The following is a 17652-nucleotide window of genomic DNA, read 5'->3' on the forward strand; positions in this document are numbered from 1 at the left end:
TAGACTTCACCCCACCTGGCCTCGGCTCAGGATGAAGGGGAAGCACCGCTCTGAAAAAAGGGCAAAAAACAGCAATGCTGAAAAAGCCACTTAATTCTACTGTTTTGCAGACAATCACAGAAATACACCTAACACGCTGCCATATGCCCCTTAAACATATCATGGATAGCCTGTAAGCATGATTCGATTGAACTATTATGCTTATACAGCTGTTGCAACATAGGATATTCACCCGATCAAGGAATTATGTCCTGCATCTTGTTAGGGGCGTGGTGAGTCACTCGCACTTAGCAGTACCGGTGCCAAAGATAGTTCTCATTCCCTCTGGATTAGCGCTAAAGATATATGCAGTAACAGATATGCATAGAGGGAGCAACTTGCAGCGCTTACAGAGCTGGTAAGGAACAGACACACACAATGGCGGTAAACCGCAAAAACATATACATCTCTCTCACCTAACCGTCGGTACTTCGCGTTGGCGTCTGAGCCGATCGGGGAGGTGTGGGAGTCAGCCTGAGCCGTTGTATATAACGGCGTGTATGATTAGATAGTAGCGTGTCACATGGGCTATTATGTGAAACGCGGTTGGTTAATCCAAGGACCAATGATGTTGCGGTATTCTCGTAATCCTCCCAGGTAAACAATGAAAGCAAACGGGTGCTCGGTATGTGTATAAGAATGATATATCGCCCATACTCATATAAAATACAGCCCAGACTGCGTTAGTTTGGCAAACGTTCCCCACGATATTGCTATAACTTGGAAGGTGTAGGAGTCCGCCTAAGCCGCTGTATAGAGCGGAGTATCAGGTTGAATAATAGCGCGTCACATGGGTTATTGTATGGAACGCGATTGGTTGGTCTGAGGACCAATGATGTTACTGTATTATCGTAATTCAACCAGATAAACAGTGAGAGCAATCTAGAACTCGGTGTGCATATTAGGATGACATATCGCCCTTGTTTGTATACAACAGCCCAAAATAATTAGTTTAACAGACATTCCACATGGCACTGCTATAACTTAGATAGTAATGCCTGTCAGTCAACGTGCTTATTTTACATGAATAAAGCTTTTGCGCAACATGTTCAACCATGGATAATGGTTTAAAGATGTAGAGGTTTGTTAAATCGTACATGTCCTGTGTATCAGACATTAAGTGACATATCAAGACAAAAGGTAGTACAGATCAATTCATTGGGTCTAGGCCCACAGTATTGTCAAGGATTATAGGTTGAAGATGGTACCATCAGGTAAGACACAATTTTACAAGTTAACCCATGGTATATCGTCATTCAGCCCTCCATTATTGGTGCCCAATTTAAAAACCCATTTTTGTTCTTTCAATAGCAGAAATCTGCCTATGTCAGTGATGTGTTGCGGAATGTTAGGCTGTTCAATAACTGTCCACTGTAGTGCAGTGGCAGGATGGCGTGCCTCAAGGAAATGATTCGTTAGTTTCGTAGTTTGCCTCTTGCACCTAATGGTGCTTTTGTGTTCCGATATCCTTATTCGGATTTTCCGGGTGGTCATTCTCACGTATCTTAGTCCACAGGGACATGTAATTAGATATATCAAGTTGTCGCTATTACAGTTTGCGAACTTGGTTTGAATCCAAGGCCGTGATGAGCCTATATCTATTTCTGTAGATTTCTTCGTTTGGGGGCAGGAATGACACGAACCACATGGATGTTGGCCTGTCACCGGAGGAAGGTCCCATAGTGTACCCAGAGCCCTGGGTTCCCTATTGCGTGGTCTCGTATGGATAAGACGATCCTTCAAGTTAGGGCCCCTCTAGAAGGAAAACAAAGGCATCTGAATTGTGGATTCATCAGAATTCAGAATTGACCAGTGACGTTTAACCATTCTCTGGATTTTATTGGACAAAGTTCCAAAGGTGGTAACAAAAGTAAGTCTTTCAAGGGGAGGTTTCTGCACTGGGGGTTCAAGAAGAGCTGAGCGATTGTTGTTTCTAGCTCTTTTCAGTGAACGCTGTACTAACTTCTTCGGATATTCCCTTGATATCAGTTGTGTTTTTAGAGTAGTTATAGCAGTGCCATGTGGAATGTCTGTTAAACTAATTATTTTGGGCTGTTGTATACAAACAAGGGCGATATGTCATCCTAATATGCACACCGAGTTCTAGATTGCTCTCACTGTTTATCTGGTTGAATTACGATAATACAGTAACATCATTGGTCCTCAGACCAACCAATCGCGTTCCATACAATAACCCATGTGACGCGCTATTATTCAACCTGATACTCCGCTCTATACAGCGGCTTAGGCGGACTCCTACACCTTCCAAGTTATAGCAATATCGTGGGGAACGTTTGCCAAACTAACGCAGTCTGGGCTGTATTTTATATGAGTATGGGCGATATATCATTCTTATACACATACCGAGCACCCGTTTGCTTTCATTGTTTACCTGGGAGGATTACGAGAATACCGCAACATCATTGGTCCTTGGATTAACCAACCGCGTTTCACATAATAGCCCATGTGACACGCTACTATCTAATCATACACGCCGTTATATACAGCGGCTCAGGCTGACTCCCACACCTCCCCGATCGGCTCAGACGCCAACGCGAAGTACCGACGGTTAGGTGAGAGAGATGTATATGTTTTTGCGGTTTACCGCCATTGTGTGTGTCTGTTCCTTACCAGCTCTGTAAGCGCTGCAAGTTGCTCCCTCTATGCATATCTGTTACTGCATATATCTTTAGCGCTAATCCAGAGGGAATGAGAACTATCTTTGGCACCGGTACTGCTAAGTGCGAGTGACTCACCACGCCCCTAACAAGATGCAGGACATAATTCCTTGATCGGGTGAATATCCTATGTTGCAACAGCTGTATAAGCATAATAGTTCAATCGAATCATGCTTACAGGCTATCCATGATATGTTTAAGGGGCATATGGCAGCGCGTTAGGTGTATTTCTGTGATTGTCTGCAAAACAGTAGAATTAAGTGGCTTTTTCAGCATTGCTGTTTTTTGCCCTTTTTTCAGAGCGGTGCTTCCCCTTCATCCTGAGCCGAGGCCAGGTGGGGTGAAGTCTATACATCCTCCAATTGGGGTAAGAGGTTTATCTCCTTTGGCCAATTTGACAATTCATTTCTAAAGTTGAGAGCAGTGCACTATGGCAAATGACATTATGAGTGTGCTTGGAAGAATGTTACTTCCCACTAGGATTACATGAGATTGACCTAGTACAAAATGTACAAGTACGGGAATGCTATGTTTGTTCTAGATGACTATAATATAACAACTTCACACTTCCATTATTATTATTTTTAGTAATATCCTCATTGGAACGATGAAACCACCGATACAGACATCTAGTGGACTCAGGTGACTCTAGTATAGGGTTTGAATTATTCATTATTTATTTATAATTTCGAGCACTCTTTGTTTTTTACTTTGAGAGCACCAATTCGTAGTAGCGTATGTTGTATGATGGTCCTGATGAAAGCAATGACAACTATTGTCACACATTGCAGAAACATGTTGACCCCAGAATACATGAAATGATCCAAGAATTATTGGATTATTCTTGTCTACTTCTTTTAACATTGGCAGAGTGGGTAGCAACAGAATAAAGCTACATTCAGCACCCCCTCAACCAATTTTAATTCACACACACTTAGCTTTTCTTTTACCTATTTTTGCACTACGATGTCAGTCCCTTCTCTATAACATCATCTCCGTTTGAGATAAGAGACCACGTTAATCTAATTGATCATGAGAGGGTATCTTGTTATCAGACCCCTCCATGTGAAATAGAATAGACAACACCTATAGTGGTCTCAAGAGGAACCCAAATGATGAAGGGCGGTTCCGTGTGGTGACTGATGGGAATCCTCACATGATCACTGAGTAGACTCCTTGTGAGGGTGACCCTTACATCATTGGTATGTTGATGAGGGTAGTCGTGATTAGTCCTCTCTAGATTTATACATAGCGTTCCCTTCCTTGGTATTTCAGACCCTCTGATATTCTATTTTGTTCACCTACTGTAGGCACCTGCATATCACACACTTCTTTTAACACCACCAAATCAGAATTTCATCATTTCAAGGGCGATAAAATTAACATCATAACAACTGCCCAGAAATAAGCTCTGCTATTGAGCGGTTAGATGCCGCCTCAGCTTTGGTACAATTTTACTGAATGTCAAACTGGCCGTCTGCGGAGTAGGGCGTGGTGTGGTCTTTTGCGGTCTAACTGACCCCCTGGGGCGTGGTGTGGTCTCTTGTGGTCTAACTGACCCCCTGGGGCGTGGTGTGGTCTTGTGCGGTCCCTTATCTCATTGCTTTGAATAGAAAGGGAGGGCGCCTGATATAACATGCCGAGTTATCATCTCAGTCTCCAAAAACCGAATAACCCTATGAACATCTGAGTATCTTTTCTATTTGCTTGTACCGCAAACTGTTTAATTTTCTGTCTCACTTGGGGCACCACTTCTCGATGTCACGGATGCAATTGGGTGCCTAAAAACGTCACACTCTGAGAGGATCCCTGTAGTTTGTCAAGATTGATCTCCCATCCTTTGCTTTGTCAGTGCTCCACAATTCTGTCTAATCGAACCTGCACTTGTTCCTGCATCTTTCCCTGTATCATCACATCATCAATGTAATGACAAATTTGTTCTCCAGGAGTAATTGACACATCACCTAAATGCTCTGCCACCAGCCGGTGACAGATCGAGGGACTATGCAAGTTCCCTTGAGGTAAATTTGTGAATGTCATTTGTCTACCGTCCCATGAAAAACTGAATTGCTTTTGACATTCGGGGGCTATTGGTATCGAAAAGAAAGCATTAGCAATAGCAACAGTCGCATACAAAGTACCAAGATGTTTTTGTATTTTGTCAAGCAAAGTAACTGTGTCTGGGACAGCAACAGTCAAGGGAGGTGTATGCGTATTCAGTTCACGATAATCAACTGTCATGCGCCAAGAATTATCACTTTTGCACACGGGCCAACAAGGATTATTCCAAGCGGGTGTAATCTGGGTTATCACACCTACTTATAACAAATCCTGAATAATCGCACTCATTTGCTTGTGTCCACCTGGAATTCTATACTGTTTCACATGAATCACTTTAGTAGCCTGAGGCAATTTCACTGGGGGAATGTTCAAATGACCGACCCTCACAGCAACAACTGAAATGTATTGCTTCGATCCAAACTGCTAATGTCCATCATCTAAATGCAAAGTCATTCCCTTCAAAATATCAATTCCAATAATATATTTGAAGAGAGGCACAATCAATGCAGTATATTCTCTTTTTGGTACTCTCCCTATTTTCATGTGGACTTTAGTCTGCACTGCTGGGGTCTCTTTGCTGCCTAAACCTGTAATAGTGAAATACTGTCCAGTAAACTTTTTTGGATTTCCAGATATCAGAGTGGCCTCCGCTCCGGTATCTACTAAAGCTCGGCCCTCTGAATATTACAATGTCTCCAATAAATTTCAATATCAACATGAGGTCTGTCTGTTGTCTTTGTGAGCCCACCTTTGCACCAGAGCTTGACCTATTTCCTAGTCTGCCTTATATCTGTCTTTCGCCCAGGTCAAATCAGGATACATCGATTTGTATCTTTTTGGAATAAAATCCTCTTCATTCTCTCAACCAACCATTGCTTTCCAAGTCTCTCTTAATCTTCCTGTTCGAGCGGAAAGCTTTCTCCCCCTCCTTTTCTGGTATCTCACCCTCACTGCCATCTGACAATTGTTGCGCCTTTTCTTGCTTATGGACTCTCCTGCTTCCTTCCTTTCTTTCCAAACCTCTTTTTCGATTTATCTGCCACCAACTTGATGTAGTTATCCCATCTATCTCATTTCTCTCCACTCCATCCTGCCATGGGCATCTGCAGGGAGGGGCAAGGGGGGGGCACTTGCCCGCCCCTGGATGATCACCCGGCCTGCAATGTCTGGTGCTGAGTCAGTGGCATTTTTATTTTCCATTTTTATTTCCATGCATTGTTTGTTATATATTAGAATGGATGATGATCGGAGATCGGAACTTTTAATTTTGTGAGCAGGCAGGCTTTTTTTGTATAATTTTAGGCCAGCAGGCAGCAGCACCATGGAAATCCCTATGACATCATGGCGGCAGACGGAGAGTGCTGCGCGCAGCGCCACCTATCTTACGCTGCATAGCCCCAGTGCCCCACCTAACTTACACTGCAAAGTATCGCACGCCCATGCCCGCGCGTAAGGTCACAGCCCCCACCCCCACAGTGGAGTGCAGTCAGTGGTGTTTGTTTCCAGGCCAGGGCCGTGACACCGTAGGAGCAGGAATTCAGGAAAACGGCCGCCAAGATTACAGCGCGATTGAAGGCCCGCGCTTGCCTGCTCCCATCCACAGCTTGAAGTTGAAAGTAAGTGAGTCATAGCATGTCCAAACTGCACAAGAGATATCCTGTGCAAGCCGCGTGGAGCTATCCACGTCCTCATTTGCATGTTCCAAGGTAGCTCAGTAGACTGATGTACCTGCAGCACAGATCTGTTCGTAACCTGGAGATAGTACAGTGAGTGGGGGGTTCATGCACCTGCTGGAAAGTTCTGCTAATTACTTGAGAAAGATTGCTCAGCTCTGTATGTTACTCCACCTGCTGCGGATGTCAGTCTGTAACCGGGAAGTAACAGGAACCACGTATGAAGTAATAGTAATGCATTGATAGCCACTGTTTCAAGTGCATGCCTCCCTCGCCCAGCCCCCAGTGTTACTGCCCCGCCCCCACACTTTCGTACCCTAGATCACAGTTCTCTATACTTCACTATTTTGCACTTTGGTAATCGATTATCTGGTTACTCATAGGTGAATGGGAGACAGTCTAGATGATGTAAAAACTTGAAATAGTTACAACGTATTGCGCCTTTTAAATACGCTTGTTAAGAATGACTTAGTCAAGAACAGAAAGCACGTATCTTCCTCATTTTGTCTTTGTATGTACCCGAAGGCATTCGATGGTTGAGTGCAGTCCACCGTGTACTCAAGACACAAATGGAGAGTGCGGTTAAGCAAGATCCGAGGCTATTCACAATATCCTTGCTGGGAGTTTACCTGCTGGTAGCGCCCTAGTGGAATTAAAAAAATCCTCCGGGAATTCCACGAGACCCCAGCAATGGACTGAATAACCATTGTGTATCCGTAGTCGAAAAAATAATGTGTTTTCTGTAATGGAAATACACCTTGCGTGTGTTAGATGGATAATAGGCGCGCCCGTACCGTATTCCTCTTGAGACGCCCCGCTGTTTGCGTAAACCTCGGGAGTGCGACACGCGACGTTACCTAATAGCAACAGATCCCCGGGAGTAAACTACAGGAATGTTTCCACTCTGGGGCGAGCTTTTGTGAATATGCAGCGTGTGTGGAGTGAATAAACACAACAGGAAGGCACGTTGGTGTTCGCTTCATTATCGTTAATGTTAGAGGTGAAAAGGCGTCGGCAGCGGTCGCGCGCTCTCGCGTGCACTGGGCGGGAAACGTGCAGCGCGCAACGCTTCCTTCACCCTCCTCGCCGCTCATTCCTATGAAAATCACCTTTAGTAACGCGTCTTGGTATTAGAAAGTGACTCGAAAAACATTGTAATTAGCGAGAAAATATTTCGATTTTTCTTTTCTCGGAATAGAAAGGGTGTGGAAACCACAGACGAGAAATAGAAGAAACCTGTATGGGTTCCCTGGAGCAGAAGGGGATTTGAAAAACTAACACGCCACAAGGCAGAATATGTGACTCATGAGTGCATAAATATTCATGTCGCAAGTTTTAATTCAGGACTGACTGATTTATTTATTTCATGGTTTTAGAGTGTGCTGTTGAACGTTTTTCTGTTATTATGGTGTATGAGATCATATGCGGCCTGCTTCCTGCTCCTCCTGCGCCCCAGTTTTTCTTGTGCCCCACCTGGCACACATCATGTCGGAGGATGGTAATGACGTTAACATTTTGCCCCCCCCCTGGAAAAAATTCTGCGGACGCCCATGCATCCTGCAATAGAGCCATGAACAGATCTCTACTTTTTATTGTCAGTACGTGTCTAAGACCTTGAAGGTCTCTCAGTTTTCATCCACTCACCTAACTCTTCCAACTCACGAACAGCCTTAACCACTTCTGCTAAAGTATTACCAGTTTGATTTATCAACAAAGTCATCATCACTTGCTTGTATGCGGGAGGAGCGGCACAAATTATTCTATTCTGCACTGATGCGTTCAATACTCCATCCATCAGTTTCTGTGCATGGTCTAGAAAAATAGAAGTCTTCATCACTTCTTCCTTCAATCTCTGTATACAATCTCTCAAAGTATACCAAGGTTTCTCATTCACTGGCCAATCTGACTCTGTTGGATATTTGTGGCTACATCCAACTACAACCAACTGTAACAAACTAACTTGATCTTCACTGGTATAATTCCTAAACTGCTCCTGCACTGTAGAATCTGAACTAAGTGTACAGAACTTTTCTGCATCTCGGGATCTAGCATCACACCAGCACGCCTGGATCAAACAATCGAACCATCCACGTAAGTAGAGATTCTTCAGGTTTCTACCAAAACCAATCTGAAATATCATTAATCTCCTGCTGAGGAAAATCTTCCATGCTATCTATTGAAACTCCCTGTGGATAATTCGGACCACCATGAATGTTTCAACGAATAATAGGTTGCGCTTGAACCACTTTACACCCCTTCTAGATCCCATTTTCACCAATTGCCCAGACCTTCTAGTGGGAAACCCGTCCTCCCTGCCATGGACGGACCACTTTTTGATTCCCGTCTCCTGGGGCTCCCCACATTCCCACCGTGCCCCCACTATAGTCACCCGGAGGGAACGTAACTGGTCCAAACTTTCCCAAGCGGAATGGGCAGCAACCCTAGACTCCTTTAGACCACCCTGCAACTATCCTAACCAATGAAAATTTCAACAGATGGATCTCAAACTCTTTAGATGCTGTCCTTCCCACAAAACCCATTGAACCAAAGCGCAACACTAAGCCGGCCCCCTTGTACTCCCAGGATTTATGTGAAAAGAAACGCCATTGTAAAAAAACTGGAGAGGAACTGGCGTCTAGACTACTCTCTCCCCAGAAAAATTGTGAACAGAGCTACGATAAAAACCTACAAAAATGAAATTAGACCTGCCCAAGCAACCTTTTTCGAAAGCATGATCAATGTAACTGCATCTAAGCCCAAAGAAATTTATAAAATTGCAAAAACCCTTCTCAAACTTCCAGAAAACCCTCAAAACCCCTTTAACGCCCAACCCTGCTATAATGACCTAGCAGATTTTTTTTACAATAAAATACAAACCATCTATACCTATTTCCTCACACTCAGACCCTCACACCAGTCTAAAACTCCTGAGCTAGAGTCTCACACTCCAGCTACCCTCGCCAGCTTCCCTTCTCTTGACTCCCCCTCGCTACAATCCATCATGCTCCAAGTAAAATCTGGCTCCCCAAATGACCCAGCACCACTGCGCTCCTTTCTTACAGTTGCCGCACACATTCTTCCCACTATTCTAGAATTACTCAATGCCTCTTTAGCCATGGGAATCATCCCGCCCCATAGAAACGGGCCATGGTCAGAGCCCTCCTCAAAAAACCCAACCTAGATCGAAGCAACCCAGGGAACTATTCACCAATCTCCCTACTACCCTGGCTTAGCAAGCTCATAGAGAAACACGTCAACAAGACCCTGATGGATTTTCTAGAGACCCACCAGCTGCTTGACCCCTCCCAAACAGGATTCCGACCCATGCATGGGACTGAGAACGCCCTCATCACTGTGACAGAAGAGGCAAGGAAGATCATGGATCAAGGAGACACTGCAGCAATCATCCTTCTTGACCTAAGTGCCGCCTTCGACACTGTAAATCACAGCATATTATTGCAACGACTTACCAACCTAGGAGTGTCACTGAAAGCACTCACCTGGCTCGAATCCTTCCTATATGAGCGATCCTTCCAAGTCTTTGAGGGCGACATCACCTCCCCAGTAAGCCACTCGGCTGTAGTGTACCGCAGGGATCTTCCTTGAGCCCAACGCTCTTTAATATTTACATGAGCCCCTCTGCTGAGATCGTCCGCCCTTTTGGGATAAAAACAGTCACCTATACGGATAACACTCATGTGAAGAAGCAGTAAATCAGGAAATGCAGGATGATGATAAGGTTTCTTTATTTATATCTCAAGAAGTAAGGATCTCATCCACAGGAGACACAGGCAGGCAGTAACTGACTCAGTACTGGCCCTCAATTAGAATATCAACATAACTACATCATAGGATTCTAAGCATAACATTCTATAATCAGCAAGTCACACATACACAGGGATGGCACACCATAATGAAGGATACCACACACCTTCCCCTGAAACACCAAATTATTATTTTAAAATATAGTCACTAAGAGCTGCAGGAGCACAGGTCAAACGTGTACTTTTCCTGACAGGAATATCAGACTCAGCATGAACCTCCTTATCGGTTGAATTGTTATTTGTTAAAGTCTTCCCAGCAGAAATAACACCACTGTTCAAACTCTTGTCTTTCGAAGCTGAACCTGAAAATGAAGCAACTCGATTCAAATTCCAAATCCTTCCATCATTTAGTTTAACAGCATTACGAAAGAGTTTTGTGACATAAAAAGGAGAAGAGAACTTTGCACCTGAAGATCTAAGTGGAAGACGAATTCTCACCCGATCCCCAACACACACTGATATCAAAGTTCTTCTTCCTAAGCTTGGACTTGATCTTCTGCTTCAACAAACCTAGACCCCTGTTATGATTCTCTGTTTCCACCCCTAGATTCCTCATCCAAGTTTGAAACATGTAAGTGTTCGGTGTGCGACCTCGGAAAAGCACAAAAGGAATCTCTCCTATGGTGGAATGTGGTGTAACTCTATACACCATTACTCTTTCCATCAAATTATCTTTCCAATCTGACCCCTGATCTTTAGAAACCTGAATAGATTCCTTAAGTACTCGGTTGAACCTCTCCACCATTCTGTTACATTCCGGATGGTAAAGTGAACAACGCTTATGCTTAATACCTTTGTTGGCCAGGAAATCCTCCATCTCATTTGATACCAGCTGTACACCATTAACTGTAAGGATTGTTTCGGGGAACCCTTCCCTACCAAATACATCTTGTAAAAATTTGACTACATCCTTGGTCTCAATATTCTGGGTGATTCTTATCTCTGGCCGTCGCGAGAACATATCAATCAAGACTAACACATACCGTTGCCCATTACCACAAGAAATTGGCCCCAGAATGTCTAAGGCTACATCTTGCCAACAACGTACCGGCATTTCTCTAATAATCATTGGTTGTGTTCTTGTCTTACACACCCTGTCAGATGAGTTACATTTAATGCAATCACGTATCATTCGTTCCACAAGAATATCTTTCCCTGGCCACCAGAAATGTAACCGAATTCTCTCCTTTGTCTTAGATATCCCTTGATGTCCTTGGTGAGCTAAGTGAAGAATTTTTTCCCTAATCAGAGAAGGTGGGATAAGTCTAGTACCTCTCCACAACAAACCATCCTTTAAAGACAGTTCGTCCTTAACATTCCAGTACCTCTTGGCACTAACACTCAAATTCTTAAGACATGGCCACCCTTTACTAATCAAATCACAAACTTCCTGTAACTCAGTGTCAGTACTCATGGCCTCTCTCCAATCATTCTCTTGAACAATGCCTTCAACAACTTCACACACCTTAAACTCATCCACTTCCCAAGAATCTTCAGGTGACAATGAAGTTCGGTCATGTTGCTCCAAAACTAATCTAGAGGGATAATCTGCAACCTTATTATTCACACCTGGTAAATATCTCACTTCAAATTCAAAATCCTGAAGAGCGATAACCCATTTACAAATACGTGAAGAAATAGCATCCAAACTCTTTTTATAAAAAACATCCTTCAACTTCCTGTAACTCAGTGTCAGTACTCATGGCCTCTCTCCAATCATTCTCTTGAACAATGCCTTCAACAACTTCACACACCTTAAACTCATCCACTTCCCAAGAATCTTCAGGTGACAATGAAGTTCGGTCATCTTGCTCCAAAACTAATCTAGAGAGACAATCTGCAACCTTATTATTCACACCTGGTAAATATCTCACTTCAAATTCAAAATCCTGAAGAGCGATAACCCATTTACAAATACGTGAAGAAATAGCATCCAAACTCTTTTTATAAAAAACATCCTTCAACGGTTTATGATCAGTGTGAACCACAAACGAATTACCCCACAGGAACTTTTTTAATTTCCTAATTGCCCAATAAATACAAAGAGCCCCTTTTTCAATCACAGAATATGACAACTCTGGACCAACTAAAGATCTAGACAGAAACAAGATGGTAATCTCTATCCCATCCTTCATTTGCTTGAGCACAGCCCCCAAACCACGGGAAGTGGCATCTGTGTCCAAAATTGAATCATAATTCACATCAAAACTCTGTTAAGATGGAGCTAGACTTAAATCTTGTTTGACAAGCTCATACTCCTTTTGACACACCTGAGACCAAGAAAACTTTACTCCTTTTTAGGTCGAGCTCTCTCGACCTATTGCTATTGAGTTGCCTCTGAAGGGAGACAGAGCTGTGCACACGCATGGATTTCACACCGTGGGCGCGCACGCCCAGCCCCCCGGAGCCGTGCACATCTCTTGCTCCAACTGTGCACAGCCAGTCAGCCTTTCAATCGCGCGCGTGCACGCACACACACACACACACACACAGACACACACACACACAGACACACAAGCGCACAGAGACACACATCCCCTCCCCCCTACAACTAAGCCCCACACCGCACACACAGACACGCGCACACACACATTCCCTCCCCCCCCACTCACCGGGCTCTTTCCACGTGTCCCTCTCCCTCCGCAGCAGGTCAGTCTCGGCATCGGGCTCCATGTCTTCTCGGCATCCTCCTCAGCTTGCGTGCACGCTCACGGCGACGTCTCGTGCGCTCCCACCTCGTGCACGACGCATGCCTGAACCTGGGGAACGGGATCGTTTTTGCGGTGTCTCGCGCTGGTGCGCGTGCAGCAGTTCGCCGGCGGTCTGTGTTCCTGCTGGTTAATCTATGCTTACTGGAATCGCTTATATGTTTTTTAACAAGTGATTGTTCATAGCGCTTACTGGAATCGCACTTGATAGCACAATAAAAGCGGTGGAGCATGACGGGGCAAGTGTTTACGCTCCAGTAAGTGCAAGTGATGATGCATACATGATAATCTGCAAGTGATTGTTTATAGCTCTATATGTAGCAATATTTCATAAAGGGATATCGACTTTTATTGCTGACACATTTTCATATTTAATATGTTTTTTAAAAAAGCGGTGGAGCATGACGGGGGCAAGTGTTTACGCTCCAGTAAGTGCAGGTGATGATGCGATTGTTTATAGCGCCATATGTAGCATTATTTCATAAAGGGATATCGACTTTTATTGCTGACACATTTTCATATTTAATATGTTTTTTAACAAGTGATTGTTTATAGTGCTTACTGGAATCGCACTTGATAGCACATTAAAAGCGGTGGAGCATGACGGGGGCAAGTGTTTACGCTCCAGTAAGTGCAAGTGATGATGCGTACATGATAATCTTTGTAGAAAGCGCACATGATGCAAGTGATTGTTTATAGCGCTATATGTAGCAATATTTCATAAAGGGATATCTATTTTAATTGTAATTTATTTTATTTTCATATTTAATATGTTTTTTAACGCTACCTACATCGCTAGCAATATGTAGCAATTTTTCTGAAGGGATATCGATAATCTTTGTTTAAAGCGCACATGAGAATCTGTATTAAGCAGCAGTGCCTACATATTTCAGCGCGTCCAAGGGATGCCAAATATCTAAATCGCTAGCTGTGTATTGTGTTTATTTTTATAGCGGAGATACATCGCTAGCTGTGTATTGTGTTTCTTTTTAGAGCGCACATGATAAACTTTTTATAAACTAAGATTTAAGCCCAAGGGATGCCAAACATATACATTAATCTGTTTTTTATTGTTCATATATAAAAAAACATTCACATGCCAAGGTGTGCTACAAAACTGGTTTATTTTTATATAGCGATGCCAAATTGTGCTACAGCGCACATGAAACGTACCCAAATTTTGCAAAACAAATATGCCAAGGTGTGCTACAAAACGTCCAATTAAGAAACATCTGACAACATGTACATATATATGTTATCATTACCACGCGTCAATAACAGGAACAGGATGTGGTCTGACTGATACCTATGCCGACTTTGGTGCTGTCAGACAAGGTTCGATCCTCCTATTAACCCCTCATATCTAGTCATTTACAGCGAAGAATGTTATATTTAATCAACAATGGCTATAGTATTATTCTTATTTTAAAACCATATGACTACTTTCTAGAGGTCTTTACCCCTCATATCAAGTCATTTACACTGCAAAATGTAATATTTAAAAAATAGTGCAGTGGCTCCAGTATTTTTCTTATTGTAAAACCATATCACTACTTTCTAGAGGTCTGTGGGTCTTGCCAACTATTTGGGGGGAGAGGGTAGAGACGGGATCACGCGGCAAGCACAAAAAAACGCGCTGTTTTGACATGCGGCGTAATGTACTGCGGGGTAAGTGTCAGGCCAATGGGAAGCAATGCAATTGCGTTGCAAATGGATGCGATGTGGTGGAACGCGATGTAATAGAGGAAGCAATGTAAAAGACACGATGTTACAGCGTGCGATCTAGCTGATCGCAATGTAGCGTCATACATCCCGCAGGGCCTTGCTCCCTAGCGTGGGGCAGGTCGGGATATTTAAGGTGGTCCCGCGCGCGGCCCGTGATGAATCCTGCAGCCGGGCGCCTGAGCGCGACTTTGGTGCTCGTGCGGCACCACGCGCAGGTGGCTGTCTGGGCCACGTTTCTGTTGCTCGGATTTGGCCTGCTCCTACCCGCCTGGGCAGTGGTGTCACTTCTGCTGTTTGCGGGCGGCGCTTGGTGCCTGCGCACTGGGCCTCCGGGGCTGTGTCTGCTGCCGGATGTTGAGTGAGCACTCTGTAGGTGTTTCTTGGGACGCAATTCTAATTGCCACGTGAGCCGTTATGATACTGTTTTCATTTTGAGTAGGTGAACAATATTTACTGGCACGTCTGTTGGGTTACAGGCGATGCGTTACATAGAAATAAAATACTTTTGTAATAATGAAGCAGGTCCGCAGGAGTTCGGTTCGATAAATGAAGCTTTATTATGACAGCCGGCAGTAACCGTGATTACAAGAAAGGCATTCACTGTTTCAGAGTACCTGTTTGCTACTGTAAGTCCTACAGGACACATCCGCTCTGAGTAGAAAATGTTGCCCTCTGCTGTGGATGTGATTGATGTATACTTGATTCTTGATAGGTGTCTGCGAATGATGGTGCTGACAAAAGCTATATAAAGTTCACCTGCGGGTAATACACGTCTTGAGTGGCGCATGTTTTAGATCTTTTGCGCACTGTTTTTGTGACGAAACAATCCAAGCCCTGCATCACATCCTACTGACCTAGCAATATATTTTCGAAGGATGAACGCGTTTGTGGGGCGGGTGGGGTTGAAAGTGTGCGGATCAATATGCCAGGGTGAACACGAAGCACTCCTTTCAACATCTGCCAGGTTAGAGGCTCCCGGCTAGTTCTTTGGATTACAAATATTAAAGTTTGCAAAGTAATTTTCTAATGAGGGGGATATATTTCTTCACGTAGTGCAGAGCTGGAGATTGTCGCTTGACCCGTCGCTTTGTCACCGGTTATCTTTAACATCTAAATACATTGCATTGTCTCTGTTCTACACACGATTGTATTAACTATAATGCTTGGCGAGTCTCGGAGTTTGCTGCTGCTTTCTCCAGCATCTGATAATTTAACCTGCTTGAATGGCCTTGCTTAGTTGCCCAGAATTTCATTATTTTCTTTTTAGAGAGCTCCCATGTATGAATCGCTTTGCTCTAACACCTAGACGGCGGTATCCTATTCAACAGACGCAGTATGCTGTGACTGGGGCAATGCCTATGGTGCCCTGGTATGGCTACTAACGCAAGAACAGTGATCCACACTCCAGTTACAGTGAAGATTGCTCCCCAGATAGCAAGATTGCCCGCTCTCCCATGTAAGTGTATAGCGTCTATTTGCTGTTTTTGTGCAGACAGCTGTACATTTTCAATAAGCATTAATATTTTGTAGCTATCCTTGCATTGAATGTGATTTTTTTAATTTAAGTGACTTATTCAACACTTGTTCAATTGTCTACATATTTGGCTTCCTGTATGCATTGCGGCTTCCTGTATGCATTGCTGTGATTGCTCCTGATGTCTTGTAGACTTCAACTTTAAATCAAACTGTTGGTGGTACCGATGGTTCTTTTGTTGGAGCGTTGTGCATTTTTTTTATAGCTGTTGTGCAACTCGAAGCTTGCTTAAATTGCGGCATGCTTTTTTGCAATTAATTCTTATAACCTGTTCTGTTTTCCATTTGTTGATGATCTAAAAGTGGATTTTGTTATATAGTTGGGAGCACCCTTCTACCCCTTACCCTAATCCCTCTCCCCAAACCATATATGCCCGGCAACATAAACTGACGAGAAAATCCCTCCCAGCTCTACCTCTCTCCACACATCCCAACTCCCCCCCCTATAACCCTTACCCTAATCTTTGCAACTCAATTCAACTCTCATCTCACCTTATTCATGCACCATACCTGCCAGCCTGAGTCTGTTAAATTAATCTAGCTGAATGCGTATAGTATAATAATGTTACGACATCCTCTTAATGTTATATTTTCTTGCTCATCTCTCTAATACCCATTTCGTTCATTGTTATTTTTGTGTACTGTACTTGTTTGCTTTTTCTTTTTGATACATTTGTCCTGTATTCTTTTTACTATCATACCTACAATGTAAAGCGCTCTGATACCCTTGGGTGAAGCCAGCGCTATATAAAACTTCAATATATAAAAAGTAAAAATAAATTTAAAAAAAAGCACGAAATAGCATCACTGCCAAAAATGTAAAATTAGTCGTCTCACTGAATTCTTGTCTCTGCAGCTTTGACCAGTTGACATCTCCAGTATTTAAATCTGTGGAAAACGTCACACCAGACCCATGTGCGAGAGAGACTGTGCTTAATGCCCTGAAAGCAAGTCGAAAGAGGGTTGTGGAAGAAGATATAACACGTTTAGATGGCCAGGAAAACAAACGGAGGTAAACGGGTATTGCCTTAAGGGCGATAGGGATCCTAGTTACAAAGCCCATTTTTTCAGCAGCCTTCTAACTATGATTCAGTTTTCATTGAGCCGCTTTGTGGGGTCCGTCTTGCTGCCATGACTCTTCCATGTTTTTAACATTGTAAGCTTTTTTAGTACTAGTTGTCGTGTTATAATTTAATAAACGCAGAAGTGATCAGTGATGAAGCATGTTGCATTCAGCTCGTCTTTTAATGTGGCTTGTGGATTTCCCTACAGTAGATGGTTACTGGCTTTGCTCTAGGGATTGTGTTCTCTCACGGCCCATATGGACTGTATTCTACCATGACTGTGGTATGCTTAAAGTACTTTAATTTCTATGTGATATGTATAGTATCTCTAGAATAGTTGTGATTGT

The 17652-nt window shown here is 43.4% G+C and overlaps 1 long non-coding RNA gene across 1 annotated transcript in view; it reads left to right on the top strand.

The window, feature by feature from the left end:
* LOC144771481 (uncharacterized) overlaps window positions 1-17652 on the top strand; it is a 404623-nt gene that overhangs the window by 348016 nt on the left and 38955 nt on the right. Inside the window, exons 2-3 of the long non-coding RNA XR_013599303.1 lie at window positions 15976-16164; window positions 17098-17253. This is a non-coding gene — a long non-coding RNA (uncharacterized LOC144771481). The remainder of the gene's footprint in view (window positions 1-15975; window positions 16165-17097; window positions 17254-17652) is intronic.

This window comes from Lissotriton helveticus, chromosome 8, assembly GCF_964261635.1.
Source record: "Lissotriton helveticus chromosome 8, aLisHel1.1, whole genome shotgun sequence".
Classification (NCBI taxonomy): Eukaryota; Metazoa; Chordata; class Amphibia; order Caudata; family Salamandridae; genus Lissotriton; species Lissotriton helveticus.